Source organism: Haemaphysalis longicornis, unplaced genomic scaffold (genome assembly GCF_048455015.1).
Source record: "Haemaphysalis longicornis isolate Haplotype H1 unplaced genomic scaffold, Haemaphysalis longicornis Haplotype H1 scaffold_4, whole genome shotgun sequence".
NCBI lineage: Eukaryota > Metazoa > Arthropoda > Arachnida > Ixodida > Ixodidae > Haemaphysalis > Haemaphysalis longicornis.
In genome coordinates, this window is record NW_027526361.1 from 146,559,198 (window position 1) to 146,578,598 (window position 19,401).

Consider the following 19,401-nt stretch of genomic DNA (forward strand, 5'->3'; position numbering starts at 1 on the left):
TTATTGTTTGAAGTTGGCTAGCAGTAGTTTGTAAAGCGTTGTCACTTGGAGGGGCAGGGCTTGCACTTGAAAGAAGCGTTTGATCCGAGCGCCACAATTTGCGTTGTTTGTGTCTTAATTTTTTTTTTGTTTTTTGTAACATATTGGTTATCCTTCATGGTCTTCGGGTCAGCGAGTACAGCCCGAATCAAAGTTTCCAGCTTGCGTATTGATGCTAACGTGGAATAAAACGCCTCTGCCTCTGGTTTACTCATCGGACCGGGATTTGGCTTCCACGTTATTTGATAACCTCAAGAGCCAATTTGACAGAACCGAGGCCATAAGAGACTAGAAAAAAGTAGCATGCTTTTTCACAACAAGCAACTCCCGTGGGCAAGACACCGGTAACAAACAGAGATTGCTACTTCTTGCGCATGCAGTAGAGATTTGGTAACTAACGTGAAATAACAGCACGGACGAGCGAACCATCGTCGAAACGCTGCTGTGCCCAAGGTAGCTGGCCGCTGAGGGCTCCTTATATTCTGCGCCTGTGGTGACAACCGCAGCGTTGACGTATCCCCATTGCCAATCGTAGGAAACAGCTGCATCCAATGTCGGCGTCGGGAGCTGAAATGCATTGCAGGGGCGAAATTGGTTACCGGTAGGGGCGAGCTCCGATCCATGCGGCCAACGGCGGGAGCTCCACAGCAGAAAGACCTCAAATAACAGCAGAGGGGAGCGAACCATCGTCAAAATGGTGCCGTGCGCCGTCAAAATATTGCTTTTAAAATATTGTTTGCAAAACTCCGGTAGAGCAGTTTCATTCAGAAAGCATTTCAATGCAGTATGTTTGCTAATCGTTTTTTCCCACTCAAACAGTATTTATACGTCGTAATTCTGAAAGCGCATTTTAGGAAGACCATATCTTACATTCGTACTGACAGAAACAATTCTCAGCTTATTTGTCCAGCATTATTCCTCGGTTTATGCTGCTAATCGTAGTTCAGACAACTCGACCGGCGGTTGACAGGGTGAAACATAGTTTTGCTTGCCCCGTCGGCTTCGAATCACGGAAAACTTTAACACAAAGTAAGGGCGCTGTGCACTTTTCAAACTGTACATTTTATTGTGTCTCACAGAAAATTTTAAAGGTGCTGTTGCTGCTCAGCAGTGTAGCCTGACGTTTCACTGGATTTGTATTATTCTGGATAATGCTAGCTGGCTTCAGGGTATAGCACCCGCGGAGCCCAGAATTCAGCTCACAGGCGAAATAAACGCGACAAGGCGGGCTCGATGAGACCGCGCCCGAAGGCTCTACCTGTGAAGCGACTTCTGCAGGAGGATGCGGGTGCGTATTGAATGGGCAGTTCCTGCATGTATCACGTGGGAAGCATTTAAACCTGGTATCCTATTTGGTATCACTTCTCCTCCCACGCTAAATAAAGGCGAAAGCCTCTGATATTCGCTTGTTACTATCGGACTTATCGCGAACAGGGAATTGTAGGCTTCCTCCGGGTTTGTCGTCACCCCAAGCATTGCCGTTATGGGGCTTTCAGTCACCACAAATGAACCAACACTTTCGTTCCCTTTTTGCGTCAATTAAATTCCCTCAAAATGGCATAAATAGCTGTTTCTGGTTGCAACACATTGGTTCACGTGCGCTTTGGCATAAGTCATGAGGTCGTCTAAAAATTGGCACCGAACGCTACTTTACAATTTGATGGTATAGGCACGTCAAGATTTTGTTAATATCCGTCCACCTCCTTGTAGGAATTTGGTGTTTGTCTATTCACCCATCATTGCCGTGTCGCGCCTTAGAAATCATTAACGAATGGCAGGAAACTTTTACTGGTTGCAAAAATATAGATAACGTAATGTAGGCTTCATAACACCCAGAGACCGTGTAACTCACAACGTTGCTAACTAGTACGGATGTATTTCTCATTTTACATAAGGACGCAATTGGGATATATTTACTTAGATGCAGCGATCATAAATGCAAGTGTATTGGAGAGAATATTCCCTCGCCGCCAAGAATGATGCAGCGTTTTTTTTTTCGTACACATTTTACTGGAGCGAGCTTGTACTCCGCAACAAACAAGCACAAGGCAGAATCAGTGAAGACATCATCAATGTAATGACATCCATCGTAAAGGGTGAGCGAATCGGATAACACAGCGTTTCTAGAAGAGTCCCTTTTCAAGAACCATCAAACAGGATCGACAATGTGATGTTCACAGAAAAAAAGTCGCGGCTAGTGAATACCGAGCTACACAGTTCCCGAGTCAAAATATAAAAAATAAAAAAAGAAACGCGCTATTGGAATAAAACATGTCAGGAGATATCGCGGACTTGCGCTTGTAAAAAAACGTAAACAAAAAAGCAGTCACCATATGTGGGTAGTGGCATTATGCACGCGAATAAACCTCCGAAAACGAAGGGGTGCTTACTTTAGTATGACGATATTCTACTTGTAACGGGCCGCCGAGCCCGCAAGTATTCCAAGCGCGAGCGGACAGTCTTGCGCGTCCTGCAGACGTAGCATCTCTCTGAGTAATTAGGAGCTAGGAGCTCACCTGATGCACCTCATCTCCCTTTGTGAGTGCTTGGTATTCTAGCCTTGCCAATGCGAGGCGCTCTTGCAGAGTTTGATGGTCGTACGCTCTGCTTACCTGAGAGCTTACAAATTTCAGCAGAAGTCATCATTGACCTGGAGGGGCGTAAAAGAAACCAGAGACCCGCAGGGGAAGTGGTCAAAGCTTACGACAAACACGGAATGCACGAGCGCACAATTTCTTCAAAACGGAACAAAAATCCCTGAAGGGCAACTAAGGTTGTCCGCTGAAGCAATACTAATATAAAACTCTACAGAGTCGTTGGAAATAAACATTTTGCGAAAGTGGGGCAATGCCGGAGGGCGCTGTCAACCTTCGCGTTGGCTGTACGGAAACGCAAAGGTTGAGAATAAATCCTAAGTTTCAGATCGTTTTTGAAAGCAAAAGAATCCTGTTGTTTTGTGAGCACTCTTGAATTGCACAAGGTAGTCACCAAACTTTTAAGCAAATTTTTTGTTGCAATCCAATCGATCTGTAATAGCAAAAACCAAAAGAGTTTTATATTAGATTGGCTCAAACAAGGCAATATACTAAGAGGTTTCAGAAATTTAACTTCATTTATTTAACGGTAAACACAAAATGTGCGTTTTTGGTGTCCAGAGAAGCCTTTTAGCGATAAAACCGATTTGTGTGGAAAGGTACTGCTGTTGGAGATAGTCTCAATGTTTGTCAGGAATGGGTACTGTGGTTTAGTTACAAAAGGCAGTTCTTTTCTCTCACAGTTCTTGGTGCTGCGCTGCTCTTTTGCAGCCTGTAGCGAGGGCGGCGACGAAACGACACGAACTTATTATATTTGAGGAGTCAGCGACGGTGTAGCCATCACGGCGACAGCATCCGAAGAAAAGATAACTTGTCAGAAGTGTTGAATGCTGGAAATTGCATGAGTGATGCAGTGGTGCGCAGACGGGGAAGCTTGTGTGGGTTCTGCCGTGTCCTATTTACTGTATGCCTTCAGAAGTACTGAAGGCGGATGAATTCTGAAAAGAAGAATTTGCACACCTGCTCAGACCTTTGATTCCCACAACAACTCGTGGGCAACTTCCTAAGCTGTCACTGCCACCCAAGCCGTGAGGGATGATAGTTCACGTAGGTCTACCCGTTAGCGCCTCCGAAGAAAGCAAATACCATTCCGTCGCCTCGCGAGCTGCATCGGTATATGTAGAGGTAGAACACCAAATAGTTTTATTGCAATGCCTAACCAATCTCGTCAAGCCGTTTCTCCGTTGCCGGGAACATGACCTTCATTTGACCGCAACTTCGCGGTATCCTTGGCAAGACATCAAGTGACTCGGGTTTGGTTTTTTTTGGCTTGTACCGGAAACAACTCGTACTAGCTGGCACGGCAGCCTGTATCAGCAAATTAAACCTGAATAAGCATATGATAATGAGTGAAAATTCATCAGCAGAAACTTTTTCTACCTTTCATTGTCGTGTACTGAAGTAAGCATAACATACGTGCTTCAATCGCTTGTTCAGTACATGGCACAGAGAATAGTGACGCACGTGTCCGAGCTGTGCCATGGATGACTCAAACCGTCAGAGCAATAGTCGTCTGGGACATTGCCTTGTTAAGAAGCAGTGACCCCATTCCCGACTGTTGGAAGAGCATTCTGTCGCCACACAATCACTGGTGTGCCCAGTTTCGAAAAAGATTCGGCTTTCAGCTCATTTTTTTCCTTTTTGGCAATATTGCACTCACTGGTTTCCCGTATTAGGTAGCGAAGAGGTCGCCATTGTGTCCATGGTTGCGAAAAGAACGTCCTGTCTGGCGACAGACAACCGAACGAGAGTGCTATATTTTGTTCTTCGTGTGCATCTTTTGTGCAATATACCTATGCTTCAGTCGTAGAACAAGACCTAGACGAATATTACGAGGTATTATTGAACAAAAATATTGTTGCTTTAACTGTAAAGGCGCTCTTTATGAGGACATACTAACTTCATCATAGCGGAAATATGTTACTTCCCAACAGCTAGCTCAGTCCATGTCTTGTCAAAGAAATGACGTTTTTTTGGCATCGGTATTAGACGAAACTAGAAAAACCATTTTCTCTATCAAAGCGATATCGAGAGCGCAATGGTAATTTTGCACACCCTATTTTTTGTAACCAACCACACAGTGCATATTGGTTATTGTATTTAAGGCTAAGTAAACACCGTATATTTGCAATATATGTAGGTGGAGTTGCGCCTAACAGTACGGCTATGATGCTAAGCACCTTCTTGACTAAAGTTTCGACAGCGAAAAGTGCTCGTTGGAGATTTGGCGCACCTCTAAATTAAGAGGACATACCACAACAAAAATCCACTAAACAGAAATTGTCAAAAGCTCACTAAAAGAGCCACTAACAATCAGAAGAATGGCGGAGATTCGCTACAAGAACGCGTTTGGTTTATGCTTCACTTATTTACGGCACCTATACTTTTGTTATTGCACAAAAAGCGCCCGTGTATCACATTTGGGTGATTTTAACATAACCAAGTAGTCTAAAAGCTGATAGCAGTTGTGTGTTTTACGGCCTTAAAACCCTGTATAAAGCTCTTAAAATCTGGATTCTCACAGTCTTCTGTTTAAACCCTTCCTAGTTTCTGGACACACACATGTGTTGACAAGCACGATGAATAGCAGAAACCTAGCCATAACCAGCTTCGCTTTAGTACAGTTACAACAGGTTTCTGTAACTATTCTCTTCCCGTAGATATTCATATATTGAAGGACGACGGCGATTCTCTAACTCTCTAACTCTAATTCTAAAATCTCTGTAATCACTGAACACTAAATGATTTCAAGAACCGAATGAAGCTCGGTACACTACTACAGCGTGTGTAGCGGTCAATTGCCACACACTTTTTTGGAAAAAGTTTAGAACAAAAGAAAGTGTGAGCGTTTCCTTCTGACCATTCGTTATAACGTAGGATTTGAAGCAAGGCATGTGTGCGCCCGCTGTGCAAAGATGCACAAAGCTGAAGCAGAAAAAGGCTTGTTCTATGTTTTGAAGTTAGGCCAGCGCAATTTAAGTTATTATTATGCGAATCTAGCGAATGCAGCCAATTATGCCATTACACAGTATTAATCCAGCATGGCGAATTATTCAGAGTCAAGGAATATAAATATTTCGGAGTTTGGATAACCAAAGGGAACAGCTGCTTAAGAACTCAAGAGAAGCAACTTAAGGGTAAGGGAAAGCGAAACGCAGCTATAATGAAACATACCTCCCTGTGGCGGTATAACAAATATGAAGAGTGAGAGGAATATGGAAAGGAGTAATAGTTCCGGGTCTTACATTTGCGAATGCAGTAGTCCGCTTAAAATCAGACGCTCTAGCGGACTTGAAGTGAACCAGAGAATGGTGGAACGTTTGTCCTTAGGAGCGCATTGAAAAAGAACTAACGACGCAATGAGGGAAATATAGACGGGGGGTCGTTTGAAGTTCAAGATCCGCAGAGTAAAATGTGTTTTGAGAAGAGATTGAGAGCAATGGATCAACATTGATGGACAGCTAAAGTTTTTAGGCACTTATGCATGAAAAACGTGGATACGCAGTGGCTTAGGAAGACTAGACGGCTAACCATGAAATGCGGAAAGAACCGTTGAGAATCAAAGCCAGCCAAGGTAACCAAAAAAGTTGCAAGGCGGATAGAAACGAATAAATTCACAGAAAAAATGGAAGCTAAAACATCGTTGGAGATGTACAGTGCTGGGAAAGTAGATATCTGAAAGGAAAATTTCCACTATAAAACCAAAGGCAGTGCTTTGCTTTTTGAGGCTAGAGCAGCTATCTTGCGAAATAAGAGCTTTGTGGGGAAGTATACACAAAATGATGGTGTATGCGTGGTCTGCGGAAAAGAAACAGAAACTATGCGGCAGTAGTGTTAGAATGCGAGGTGTTCATCAAAATCTAGAGGGTAATATTCGGCTTCCAGATGACCTAGGATTTAGGATATCACAGAGGAAGGTAACTTCAAGGCTGCCGAGGCAACGAAAAGAAGAGTAGAATGGTGGTGAACGAAAAGCAGAGAGGCGAATATTGCCTGGGACAGCTCTCACCGGAAAGCGAAAAAGTAAGTATTTGGCGCCTACTAAGATTTTTGTATCGTCCGAACAACAGCGCTTGTATTAAACGGTGTATAAAACAGGTATAATACTTTTTTCGCAAGATTACTCGTAATCACCCCACTACAAAAGGGATACCACTAGCAGTCATCACCAATCATCATCATCTGCCACTATCGTCATTGTGCTTCTCAGAACCTCCAAGGAAGACGAGTTACCCCGACTAGTTGTTAATTTGTTTGCGGAACATGGTACTCTGTCCCTAATGGGCCTCCCGTAGTCATGATGTATTAAACAAAGGCGAAATCACGAATTGATGTACTTAAACACACGCAATGGGTGAGCTTCGAGCGCGGAAACGAGATCCCCGCCTAATCAGAGTCTAGCAGACCACCGTGGCGCCAGTCCAGAGGCTGCCTACAGGAGCAGAGGAACGCACTCACGGATGTCACCAGCGATTGCCACCGGCTGTGGGTAAGACCATTATTGTCGCTTCGAAGAAGAGTGCGCCCTAAATCGGGAAGAGCGTTAAGGGGCTCACGTGCATGTTCTTGCATATTCTTAAGGTAGATAACTGAAAACTTGACTACAGATTCTTGGGTCGACCACCGTCTGCTGATGGAAATCTGTCTCTCACAGCATTGCGGGAACATAGAAGTGTTTGATTGCCATCTCCGGAACTGGTAAACCACCGCCTATAGTTCGCCCTCGTAAGGTGGAAGCTGAAACAACTAATGTTCTATGCCTGTGTCTGTGACCCAGGCTATGTTCATGGACGTATAGTCTTTACGCAGATCTTCTATACATTAGAGAATTATAAAATTGTTTAAAATATGTTTGACTCACCTATGAAAGGAGCCCTCTCGCCGTATCAGCATATTCGAAAAAAACAGTGCGGGAGTATCGATTCTGTCTTTTGCTAGTTTTATCACCATAAAGGACAACCAGTGAACTTGTTTGTGAGTGTGCTTAGGGTGCCAAAAACACCTAAAAGCAAAGCGTGGGCTAAAGTTCCTTAATCGAAAATAAAAGTTGCAACACGAATCTCTATGGAGCAAGGCTTATATTTACGCTACGCTAAATCATACAGCCTCGCGTATGCGTTGCACGGCTCTTCGGTGATCGGAAACCATCGTGCGCCCATGGAAAAAGCAGTCGTTTTCTGCCAGCACTGAAGTTCTATACAGAAATAGAAAAGTACCGAACGCTCAAAGGCCTTCTCCTAACTTTTAGGCATCCCTTAGAGAAATTGAATGCATGCGGTTTCCTCTTTTACGTGGTGCACTTTTGGAGCGCCTGTTGCTTCTTGAATCCCCTGCTGCTCCAGGCTGGCGCATTTTCTTGCACATGGCTGCTGAGCCACAAGGGATTCTTAGACGCCGGTCACGGAAGGCTCAGGAGATTCACCGTCGCTGAGTAAATCGACCAGTGAACGACGAATGCTTACACCTGCGTGGGATATCCTGTTGGCGGTCACTTAGCTGTGAGGTGCAGCGGCGTAAACGCAGCGAAAAAAAAAAGCCGAACCTTTTCTGTGGCTACTGCGAGTTCGGGGATATCTTAACGGTCGAAAGAAGCTAAAAACCATCAATTTGTATTTTGCAAACTTTAAAAGAAACCAAGACTAACGGCTTGTTTTACTGTTTTAACGGCCCTCTACAATTAAACCAGCAAAGACGGAGTAGCAGTCGTTTCTTTCAGACGATGGCACACTGTATATTGTGGCTGCCTCTGGAAATACATTATTGACATATACCCTCTTTGTTTCAGAATAAGTAGTGGTGTTCCTGAAGCATGACTACAACACAAAATTAGGGGGACTGTATTCAACACAGACTTCAACATAAAAGTCCCCCTCAGAGTGAATAACTGTGAATTTCAGTTTGTGCATAACCGCAGAAAGTTTATGCGGGTTATATGTTTTCCTTATGCTTCTATCATAACGCTTAGCTGGATGCGCAGTTATGAGGCATATCAAAAAGTGCAGCAGGGGCGGAAATCAAGCGCCGTGTCACCCGAGCTGTGTCCGCAGTGTTACGTTGACGAGGCACATCATTACGCGCAATGCGCGTTGATGCAATATTGCAGAGATGACGACGTTGCATGCTGGCGTGTGACTCGCTCCCGATCAAAGATATCACGACACGGGAAGGATTACGTGGCGATGTGGCCGGCTGCCTGTCGCCGAGCGCAACTCGCTCACCTTTTTGTCAGCGGATAAATTTGAAGTCTGCTTGAAAATGTTTTTCTAAAGTTATTGTCTGTCTGCATCACACCCAGAATGAACAAATAAGAGAGTTCAAGAGTAGTTGTAACATCAATGCTTTACTACTTTCGTCCAGCGATGTCGCGGCGGATGCGCAAGGTGACCATTTGAGTGGAGATACAACCCCGATGACATACCCTAGAAGCGCATCGCGTGATTTGCCTGGACCACTGTCGGCGCTGCAGCGGATGCCTACAGCTGAGGCCGAGGCAGCCGACCACTCGCGCAGCCTCCCATGTATGCCGCGTGTGTCGTTTCGGGCTACGTGACTCGTCTCGCGCCCGGCGAAGAGGAACGGTGCGTTTGCCCGACCTCCTTCTGTAAGCGTTGCACGGGACGGAACGGCTTTGAGAAGTGGTCGGCAATACAGCTGAATTGAAGGTTAACAAATCGAAACTAAGGCTCAACTGGAATAACCCAAGCTTTTGCTTTGCATATCCAAAGTTAGTTGAGCTAAGCCGCAGCCATTTTTGGTGCCACTTTTCCTGCTTTAGCCCCATAGTTCCGTGACCAGAAAAATAAAATCAGAAAAATTCTATACAGTGACCATCTCACACAAAATTAGTATTCTTGAATTTTTCACCGGGATTGGCAAAACAGTTTTAAAACAGGAGAACTCCTTGAAAGGGGTAAAAAGGGAAAGGGGCAAAATATATAAACTTGCATTTTAACTAGTACACGTGGAGTATAAAAATCATGCCCCCCTCCGTGTAATGACGACGATGCTTAAACGCGAAGCTTTCTTGTGATGAATTTCTTTGACCATGTATGCTAATTTCGAAATACATATATATATCGTACACTTAACCAACCAAAACCTGCGTCATGTTTTTTTCAGTAATTGTAATAAATATAAGTATAACTGTGCTTCTCATGTAGGCATGCCTGTTTGTTTGTTCTTCCTCGTTAAAGACAAGTTGTTTGGGTTTTAATTGTGTGTTTTTTTTAAGATCTTATGGTGACTTAGCGGGTGTTTAAATTTAAATTAAAAACAATTACAAACTAAAATGCATTATTACGAAATTGTTACGTAGTACTGTAATTGATGAAAGGTAATGTGTAGGAATTACTGCGTTTGTGTGTACACTGTGATCTTTCTGTGACTTTTATACCTATGCTTTGTGTAATACATAGGAAATGCAATAATGACTTTGCTTTGTGCTATTTTTCTATTATGACTGTGCTATTATTTTTCAATTTGTGAACAGCCGTCTTATTACGTACACAGTAAATCGTGTGGCTGAGGCATCGGTCAGGCCACGTCCGCCTTTATTCTCAGCCTCCCCTTGGTTTTGCCAAGAAATTAAAATCTAATCAAATCAAATTGTATTGTAGCTCTCGCAGCGTCGCGGAGGGAAAACGCCGTACGTAAACTCCTTCACTGAAGTAAGTTATTTATCAGGACATTTCAAAGAAGTAGGTATCCGTAACAGAGTTAGTTAAAATGTATTGAAGAACATTAAATATTCTCTGGTACCTTCGCACATTATTTCTTCGCATTTATATATAGAGGAAATCGACATAGCCGAGGTCGTGATGAACCGCCTATAAGTAGATATTTAGCTAATGAACGAAGCCATTAGAGCTGTTCCTCAGCGAATTTAATAGGCAAATCGCGAATGATCCACCGGTTAAGTTCGTTCTCCTGGGCATATGTGGACTTTATTTCGAACAAACTTACCACAGGCAGCTGTGCCAATGTAGTGGCGTTTCAAAACATCGGCATCCAGTGTGAGCAAGGGGAGCGCATTTCCATAAGGGCCTGATGATTGCCTGTGAGGTTTAGTCCAAGAACGTTTCCTGTTTGCCGAGAACCCAAACAAGTAAGTGGCCAGGAAAAGGAGGTTCATGTATTGTGAACGGTGACAGTCGTAATCTCGAGTAAGCTCTCGAAGGCGGTCGCCGTTTATATCGAACCGGATGTCAGGTCACTCGCTATATGAAGTCTACTCGACTTCTCACCCCAGTAATACGCAAACCGGCCTTCATCCTTCTCCCAACAAAGCGAATCGGCTTACTTTTTTGTGGGCGTTCGGGGGCAAATGTCTCCGGCAATAGCTTTAGAAGGCTGGCTACTGCTCGAAGCGATAAACTTAAGGCTCGCATTTCACAACCTCAAGGCCCGCAATAATAATAAGAGAAAGTTTTGGAGTTGAAATGAACATCGCAACACTGTTTCAACGGTTGCCAAAAGAGATATGGAGGAAACCTCAACCAAACATCCACTAAGCATTCCGAGGGTATAAAAAAAGGCTAAAAAAAAAGCTTGTGATCGTTGCGCTCCATAATATTGCGATGAAATTTAAAAAAAGAGCATACCAAAAAATATGCAAGACGGTAAAGTATGCGTTGAAGAGGCAAACAGCAAAATAATTTGCTATAAGTTGTCTGAGGTACTTCTGGTCGTACTTCTTTAGTCATAAAGAGATTCTGATTTAAAAAGAATTCATTGGTTTTTATTGACAATAAATACTTATGAAAGCTCCCGGCAATGGTAATTTAGTACAAGCATCGTGTAATTATTCAATATCTCCAGAAATGCAATTCTAATAATTACGCATAACACCGACTGAAAGGATCCCGTTGAAGATATCTATTCATTTTGATAATTCGGACCTGGGGAAGGAGACGTCGAACAACATGTTTAACTCGGCAGTATTTTTGTAGCAAACCTCCTTGGGCCTAGTAATCAAAAAGAAAAACATGGGTGAGCATCTTTATGACCATAAACTTCATTAAACTCTTCCTTCATCTCTAGAGCGCTTTCGGGTTTTATAAAATTGGCCCACTGACATTACCGACCACGTCTACACGGGCAGCTGAATTGTCACACTGCAGTGATCACAATGGTGCCGAAGGCCCATAAATGAACTTGATGCGTTTGCCATAATCGCAACACTCAAATAATTTTTGGTGTAACGATTTGCCATTAGGTATTTCCTGGAAAAAATTACATCAGGTGTAAGCTCAGCGCTTTCTGGTTGCCGATGCGAAGTTATTTTATCACGATTGCCTATTGAATGTTGCTTAAATCAGAGGGCTTATCGATTAACTTCGAAAGCTCCGCTAGTTCTTTCAGCTGCGGTGGAGATTGGCATGCTTTGGCATTTCCTAATTAGATCATTCGTCTCCTGGAAACGTTTACCAATATCCCGTCTAGCCATCGTGCCCCCGACGTCTACTGCACACTTGGTGATTATGCATCTAAGATTGTCGCTGGCTTCCTGTGTCGTAAACTCTGCTTCCTCGGTAAGAGCGGAATATCGGTTCAGCTGCGCGAACCTAAATTCTTCAAGTTGACGTCGTACTGTTGGCTCAGTAATAATATGTATTAACAGGCAAATTCAAGCCGTTAGCTAAGGCAGCTCCAATGTCCACGGAAGAGCGCGCACTTCCGCAATGCTCCCTCGTCAACTTTTTCCAAGGCTATGCACCAGCTTGGCTCCCGACCAGTACAGCAGCACGTATACCTGTAGGAGAGGTTGGCCATAATTGAACACCGGGATAATTTTCGCTCCTTTATTGATGTCCTTTGCTTTTCAAGGTGCAAGAGCCCGTGACAACCTACGGCGCAGGGAGCACCAGCCCGGTGCTAAAGACGGAACAAGGTTATAGGCAGCTTGGATCACGGGAATGGTGCGGCTTCAGACGGGAGATGTGCGCAAGTTGCGACGTTGAATGAGGTGACGGCGAAGGTGTGAGGAGTGCAATTTTGTAGGTCAAGGGAGTTACCATGCGTAGGATGCGGTAAGGGCCCGTGAAACAGCAGATCAAATTTTAAAACAGGCCGACGTGGCGCGATGGGGTCCAGAGGAGTACTAAATTGGCAGGAGGGAAGTATACATCGTGATGGTGCTGGCCATAGCGCCCCTTCTGGGTTGCTTCTCCTGTCGACATCCTGGCGCGGGCAGCCTGGCGGCCCAAATCAGCGTGCGCTACCGGGTCTCGTGCGTATTCGGTTGTCAACATCCCCGAGTTAGCCAATATGGTGTCCAATGGCAAGGCAGGGTCGCACCCAAAAAGGAGAAACAGAAGAAAGTAGCCAGCAGTGTTGAGGCGAGCAAAAATAACGTAAGTTAGTGGTACGTCACAGTCATGGTGGTGGGCGGACACGCACATTGCGAGCCTATTTGGAGCGTCTTTTTTAAGCTTTCCGTAAGTCCATTTTTATGTGGGTGATAATCGGTGGTAAGCTTGTTCTTGGTACGGTAGGAACGAAGGAGGTCATCAATAACTTGAGACACGTACCGCCCACGGTCCGTAAGCAGTTAACGAGGTGCCCCGTGGTGTAAGACTACATCATGCACAAGGAAGCCGGCTACGTCTGCGGCACAGCTGGTGGGCGCGGGGCACATGTGATGGCTTAACGCGTTGCATAATCCGTGGCGAGAGCGATCCATTTGTTTCCCGACCGGGACAAGGGGAAACTGCCCAGGAGGTTCAATCCTACAAGAAAGAATGCTTCTGAGGGAACGTTGATTGGTTGGAGTGTGCCGGCTGGAAGGAAACGAGGCGTTTATCGGCGTTGGCAACGGTCACAAGCCGGGGCGTGTCGCCTCACGGCCCGGTAAATGGCCGGTCAGAAAAAGCGCTGACGCACGCTGTCGTAAGTCCCAGCCACGACAGGGTGACCAGCTGTAGGCGCGTCGTGAAGCTCGCGGAGGACGTCCTGGCTGAAATGCAGAGGCTTAGCTGGTATCTTGTCCCGCCCGTCCTTGCGAAAGTATCGGCGGAACAGGACGCCATCACCGAGCATAAATGCACACGTAAAAGGATCGGCCGGCTCGGAGCTGAGATGTTAGATGATCTTGCAAAACGACGGATCACAGCGCTGATGGTCAGCAATATTGAGCAAGTCTGACAGAGCGAATACGCCAGGGTTGTTCTCATTGTTTTGAGGGTAAGGGAGGTGAGCAGGTATACGAGACAGGCAGTCCCTGTCCCTGTGCATTCGTCCAGAGTTGTATACGACCGAATAGTCGTAATCCTGTAGCCGTAATGCCCAAGATCAAGTCGTCCGGTGAGGTCTTTTAGAGTGGAAAGACAGCATAACGCATGCTGATCCGTGAGCGAATGGTTTGCCGTACAAGTACAGACGAAACTTGCACCGCCCATACAATTGTGAGACATTGAAGATCAGTTATGGAATACGCGCGTTCGTCAGTGCTAAAAAGGGCACTGCATACGTCATCCCTTTGGCGCTACCGGCGTGTTGCTGGACCAGTACTGCTCATATAACATGCCTACTTTCAGCAGTAGGAACCTATGTCGCAGCCGTATCATCAAATGGACCATAATTGGACAACGGGTCAGACGGTGAATGAGAGGTGAAAAAGCCATGGCTGGCGCGGAGCCCTACGAGAACGAGGTATCGGTTTTCAAAAGATCCGTGAGGGGGCGGGCTATTTCGACGAAGTTCTCTACGAAGCGGCAGAAGTTAAGACATAGGCTTACAAAGCTGCGAACATCATTCGCAGATACAGGGACAGGAAACTCTATGACGGCGCGCACCTTGTCTTGGTCAGGCCGCACACCATCAGCTTGAACTACATATCCCCGGATCTTAAGCTGTTGGCCACCGTAAAGGCATTTGGACCCGTTGCGCTGGAGGCCGACACGACGGAAGACCGCAAGGTTGTAGGAAAGATATTGGAGGTGTGTCTCGAATATTGTGGCAAACACGATGACGTTATCCAAGTAGCGAATGCGCGTCGAACACTGAAAACCGCTGAAAAGCGGGCCGATCATCGTTTTGAATGTCGCAAATGTATTACAAAGTCCGAATGGCATGATCTTAAATTGGTACAAGCCGTCCGGCTTCACGAAAGCGGTCTTTTCGCGGTCCATGGCGTCAACAGCAATCTGCCAATAGCCAGATCTTAAGTCAATACACGAGGAATAGGACGCACCGGGAAGGCAATCGAGGGCATCGTCTATACGAGGGAGCGGGTGAACGTCCTTCTCAGTGATTTTATTCAAATACTGGTAGTCAACGCAGAAGCGCCACCAACCATCCCACTTTTGCCCCAAGACGACTAGTGACGCCACGGACTTGAAGAAGGTGCAAGGACATCCTTGTTAAGCATTTTCTCTACCTCGTTTTGGAAGATTGCTCGTTCCGTATGAGCCACCCGATACGGTCGACAGTGTACAGGGCCCGTATCGCCGGTGTTGATGCGATATGGTCGACAGTGTATAGGGCCCGTATCCCCGGTGTTGATGCGATGTGTTTCCTCCGAAGTCTGGCCAAACGGGCGATCGTCGAAATCAAAGATGTCCAAGTAGGATGCCACTAGCTCGTGCAGTTGGCGAGATTGTGAGGCGGAAAGGTCCAGTGACAATATTTTTGCACACAAAACAAAGCCATCCCGGTTGACGACCCGTAACAGCCACCCGTCTTCCGGACTCCTCGGAACAGCTCGCACACTTTGAAACTCAAGCAGAATCACTATTGGCACCGACTAACGTCCGTCGTACTCCACTACGTCCGGAACGGAGATCAACAGGATTACTGTAGCCAAAGAATTCATAAAGCGGTACGCAAACAGCTTTATGTAATAAATCGGTCTTTCTATAGGGACTGCACGAGAACTTGCAAAAGTTTTCATCCAACAAGATGTGCAGCGACATAACGCACCTGAGAACCTAATAATGGCACGAGGAATGCACTTCGCGCAGAGACCATGCATGGAGTCTTGCGCTACAGCAAAACGAACTATTAAAGACCCCATTTATTGAAAAATTGTGAGGTGTAACACGTGGGCTATCGACGCCCTGGAGTGGAAGGCTCCGGATAATTTTTCACCGCCTGGGGGTCGTTAACCTGCGCCGATATTTCGTTACACGGGCGCTTTTGCTTTTCGCGGCCACCAGCAACGCAGCCACCAAGGCCGGGATCAGACACGGGTCCTTGGGCTCCGCAACCCAACGCCATAGAAATTGAGCCACCACAGCGGGTAGCTTTAGAGAACCATGCCGTACGACATCCAGACGAACCAAGCAACCGAAAACCTGAACAAGACGCTCGCTGATATGCTTGGTATGTACGTACAGGCAGAACATGAGACCTGAAACGAAGTGTTCCCTTATATCGCGCTTGCGTACAGTACAGCCGCCGTGAAAACTACGCAGATGACTCTATTATAACTTGTGTACTGAAAAGAGCCGGCGACGATGCTAGACGGTTGCACAAGCACAGTGTTATAGTTTAAACCTCATCGCCGCATTCCACTTTTGGTACCCTGGAACACAAGGGCGTCAGTAAACTATAGGAACTTATTTTGGTAATATAGTTACGCTAGCCTCATAGTATCTCGTTCGTTTCCGTAAAGGCTTTGTGTTTGAATAACATATGAATTTGGGTTTGTCGGGGCATTGCCGCCGGAACAAGACCGAGCTAAAAAAGGGGACAAGTAACAAGAACGGTGCGAAACTGTTACTCACACCTTAAAATTTTTCTTTGGCATCACCAACTCTGCAAAAAAGTTCACGTTATTTTAATCAAGGGTCAATCAAATAAGTGTTCCCCCCGAATTTCGATTTTTGATGCTTCCCGTTGTATATTTCTTTCTTCCCCATTATAGTCATTTACTTCAGTGGCGGAAATGTAAATTTAAGGAACTAGCTTTCTTGAGAAGGAGCTCGTGGTGTCACGAGAACTACCGCTGGTTATCAGACGTCTTCTAACTGTAAAGTCAGCTTCACCCGAAAGAGGAAAGCTGTCTCACGGTGACACCTATGACATAGCTTTTCATGTTCACATGGTATAATAAATTACGTTTCAAAAAATGAAGGAAGCTTATACTAACCCGCACGTCTTCAAGGTAGCGATGCTGCACGAAGCTTTCATGACCTTCACGAAGGTTACAGTCCATGATTGCAGCCGATTTGCTTCTTCTTCACTGTCGTAATGACCTTTTCTCCATTAGTGTTGTTATAAGTGTCAGCTTATATAATTTTTCGGAACTGATAATCATTGGAAATAACTTTGAATGGGAGAACACCATGATGTGTCTTCCTTGTTCCGGGCAATGGTTCCCCGAATTACGGCGAACACTGAAGTTTTATGTGCGAAGCCCCTTAGGGGCTGGGGCTGTTGCTGTCTCCTGTCGTCGTCGTTGTAATGGTCGTTCATCTCGTGTGGTTACGGTACTAAAACACGGCTAACCTCTCTTATGCGTTGGCCTAGAACGCTACGCTTACTAAAAAATAACCGGGACACTCGTTTACACCTCGCGCTGGAGCACTTCGCAAGGCGTACTAAAAGAACACCGCAACACTCGTTTACAGCTCGCACTAGAGAGCTTCTTGCTTCAAAGACAAGAGACGTTTACAGCAAAGCTGTATACCACTACCCGAAACGGTTTCATCTCCGTAGGCCAAAATTGCAAGGCGACAAGAATACTTATACACTGCATGCTTCGCACCTCCCCAGGTTTCACGTTACTGGAGATGGCACGGGATTTTCTCTCGTTCCGAGCAAGAATTGCAACGATTAGACAAACGGTGGAGCTTTTTTTTTCCAAATCATTGCCAGTCTCCCCAAGTGGGTATTCTTGGCTTGACAAGCGTGCGCTGGGGACGCTAAGCGGTCGACGTGTTGCACTCACACCCGAGCGCTAAGCATTTTTTTGTTTCTTTAACTGCCGGGTGGTCGCCGCAATCTTGCCAATCTGCGTAGGTATCCTTGGCTTCACAAGGGTGGACAGGGGACGCGGCTGGGTCGTTCCGAGGCACGCACCCACGAGTGCTACGCATTTTCTTAGCCTTTCTAACTGTCGTGCTGTCGCCGCAAGGCGCGCGCTCACGTGCGCACGCACGGCAATTTTTTGGTATATTTAACTGCGCACACAAAAAATTACGATCTGCTAAACAAGTTCGCTGTCACAAATATCTCATAACGCCCCATATACATTTTCTTCTGTATAAGCTCCCTTAAAGGTAACAACGTCCCTACTAATCAGGTGAAGAAACCTTGACGGTGGGCGCAGAGTTAATTTACTTCTTTATAGGTAAGAAAACAAGAGATCAAAAGGCACAAAGGCTGATGCTCATTTGGTTGAACTGCCGGTTCGTGCACATGTAATTGCGGACGCCTAATGCCACCAAAGCAAACCTAACACAGGTGGAAGGTTGATTAGTCGTATTAAAACACCGTTGTCGGATTTTAAACATGCCTAAAAACTCAGTTTCATATCACGGGTCCTCATGTTTTTTAAATTTGTAATCTCTGGCAACTGCTAATGCTGAGAAAACAACTAAGCAAACGGTAATATTTTAGGCTAGTGGCGTCTGCTTTATCATTCGATGAAACTATCAAACTCTCGCCTTGATCATTTATAGTCTAGGGGCCCTTAAAAAATTCGAGCGACGAAGGTGTCGGAGCCCCGAGGCGAGATAAGGGGTTTTGCCTGACAGACAGGCTGCGGGGAAGACTGCATCCCGGACAGAAAGCAGGCGTGCAGGGACTTCCGGATCCTCGGCCACCTGATAGAGCCTCGTTTGACATCTCGGCACTAGAGTTTCATCCGGCGCACTTCCGCGTTCTGTACTCACGGGAACTTCTCTCCGCATACGGCTGGCATATCGGGGACATCAGCTGCGGGAGGCAACAAAAAAATAGAAGCTGAAGAAGCAGAATCTTGAAGAGGTTGCCTGGTGGGAAATGTGGAGATTTTTTTTGTTTGCTAAGAATGCAAGAACGAATATTCCTTAACAAGCAGGCACCGTCTTAAGTGTTGGGGCTTTTTTCTGCGAGTGTGTTGATCGGTTTTCTCGAGTACAAATAAAAGTAGCTTGTTCGAAGAATAACCAACACTTTATTAATAATAAAAAATAAATGCCGCTTTATTGTGAAGTGTTTTTTCAGAGCAACCCAGGCGAAGCATTTTCAGGGGTTGTTCAATCTGATGCGACCTAAACTTTGTATTGCTTAAACCTTCTAAGCGGAGTATCACCCTTCTACGCGGAGTATCACAGATCCAAAAACAATATTTGGGCGTTTCACGCGCCCAAGCTCCACATGGGCTACCAGGCAAGGCGTAGTAGACGGATAATAATTAATTTTTACAACCGGGGGTATTTAACGTGCGGAGAAACTCTGACACATTCTCGTATTTTTGCCTCAATCATAATAACAGTTTCTGCGACCTGGATCATACCGGCATCGTTGTGCAGAACAGAGTGACGCCGTAGCCAATGAATCATTGCGGCAGTCCCAACGCACAAACCATGCAATTCCTAGCACGTGCCAGAAATTGCGTATTTGCCAAAGCTAACACATTTATTTGTTTTAAAAGACATTCGTTGAAAATTGGTACAGGGGATTGGTACACGCCCTTGTTCGCAGGAACGGGGAGGAAAGGGTTACTAAGAACAATTTTACTTGATATCAATGCAAAATCATTCTCTCTACAGGAATTGGTAAATCAGCCCTGGTCATGTAACCCTATATGCCATTTTCACGTCCAATCCACCGTAGTGGGTAC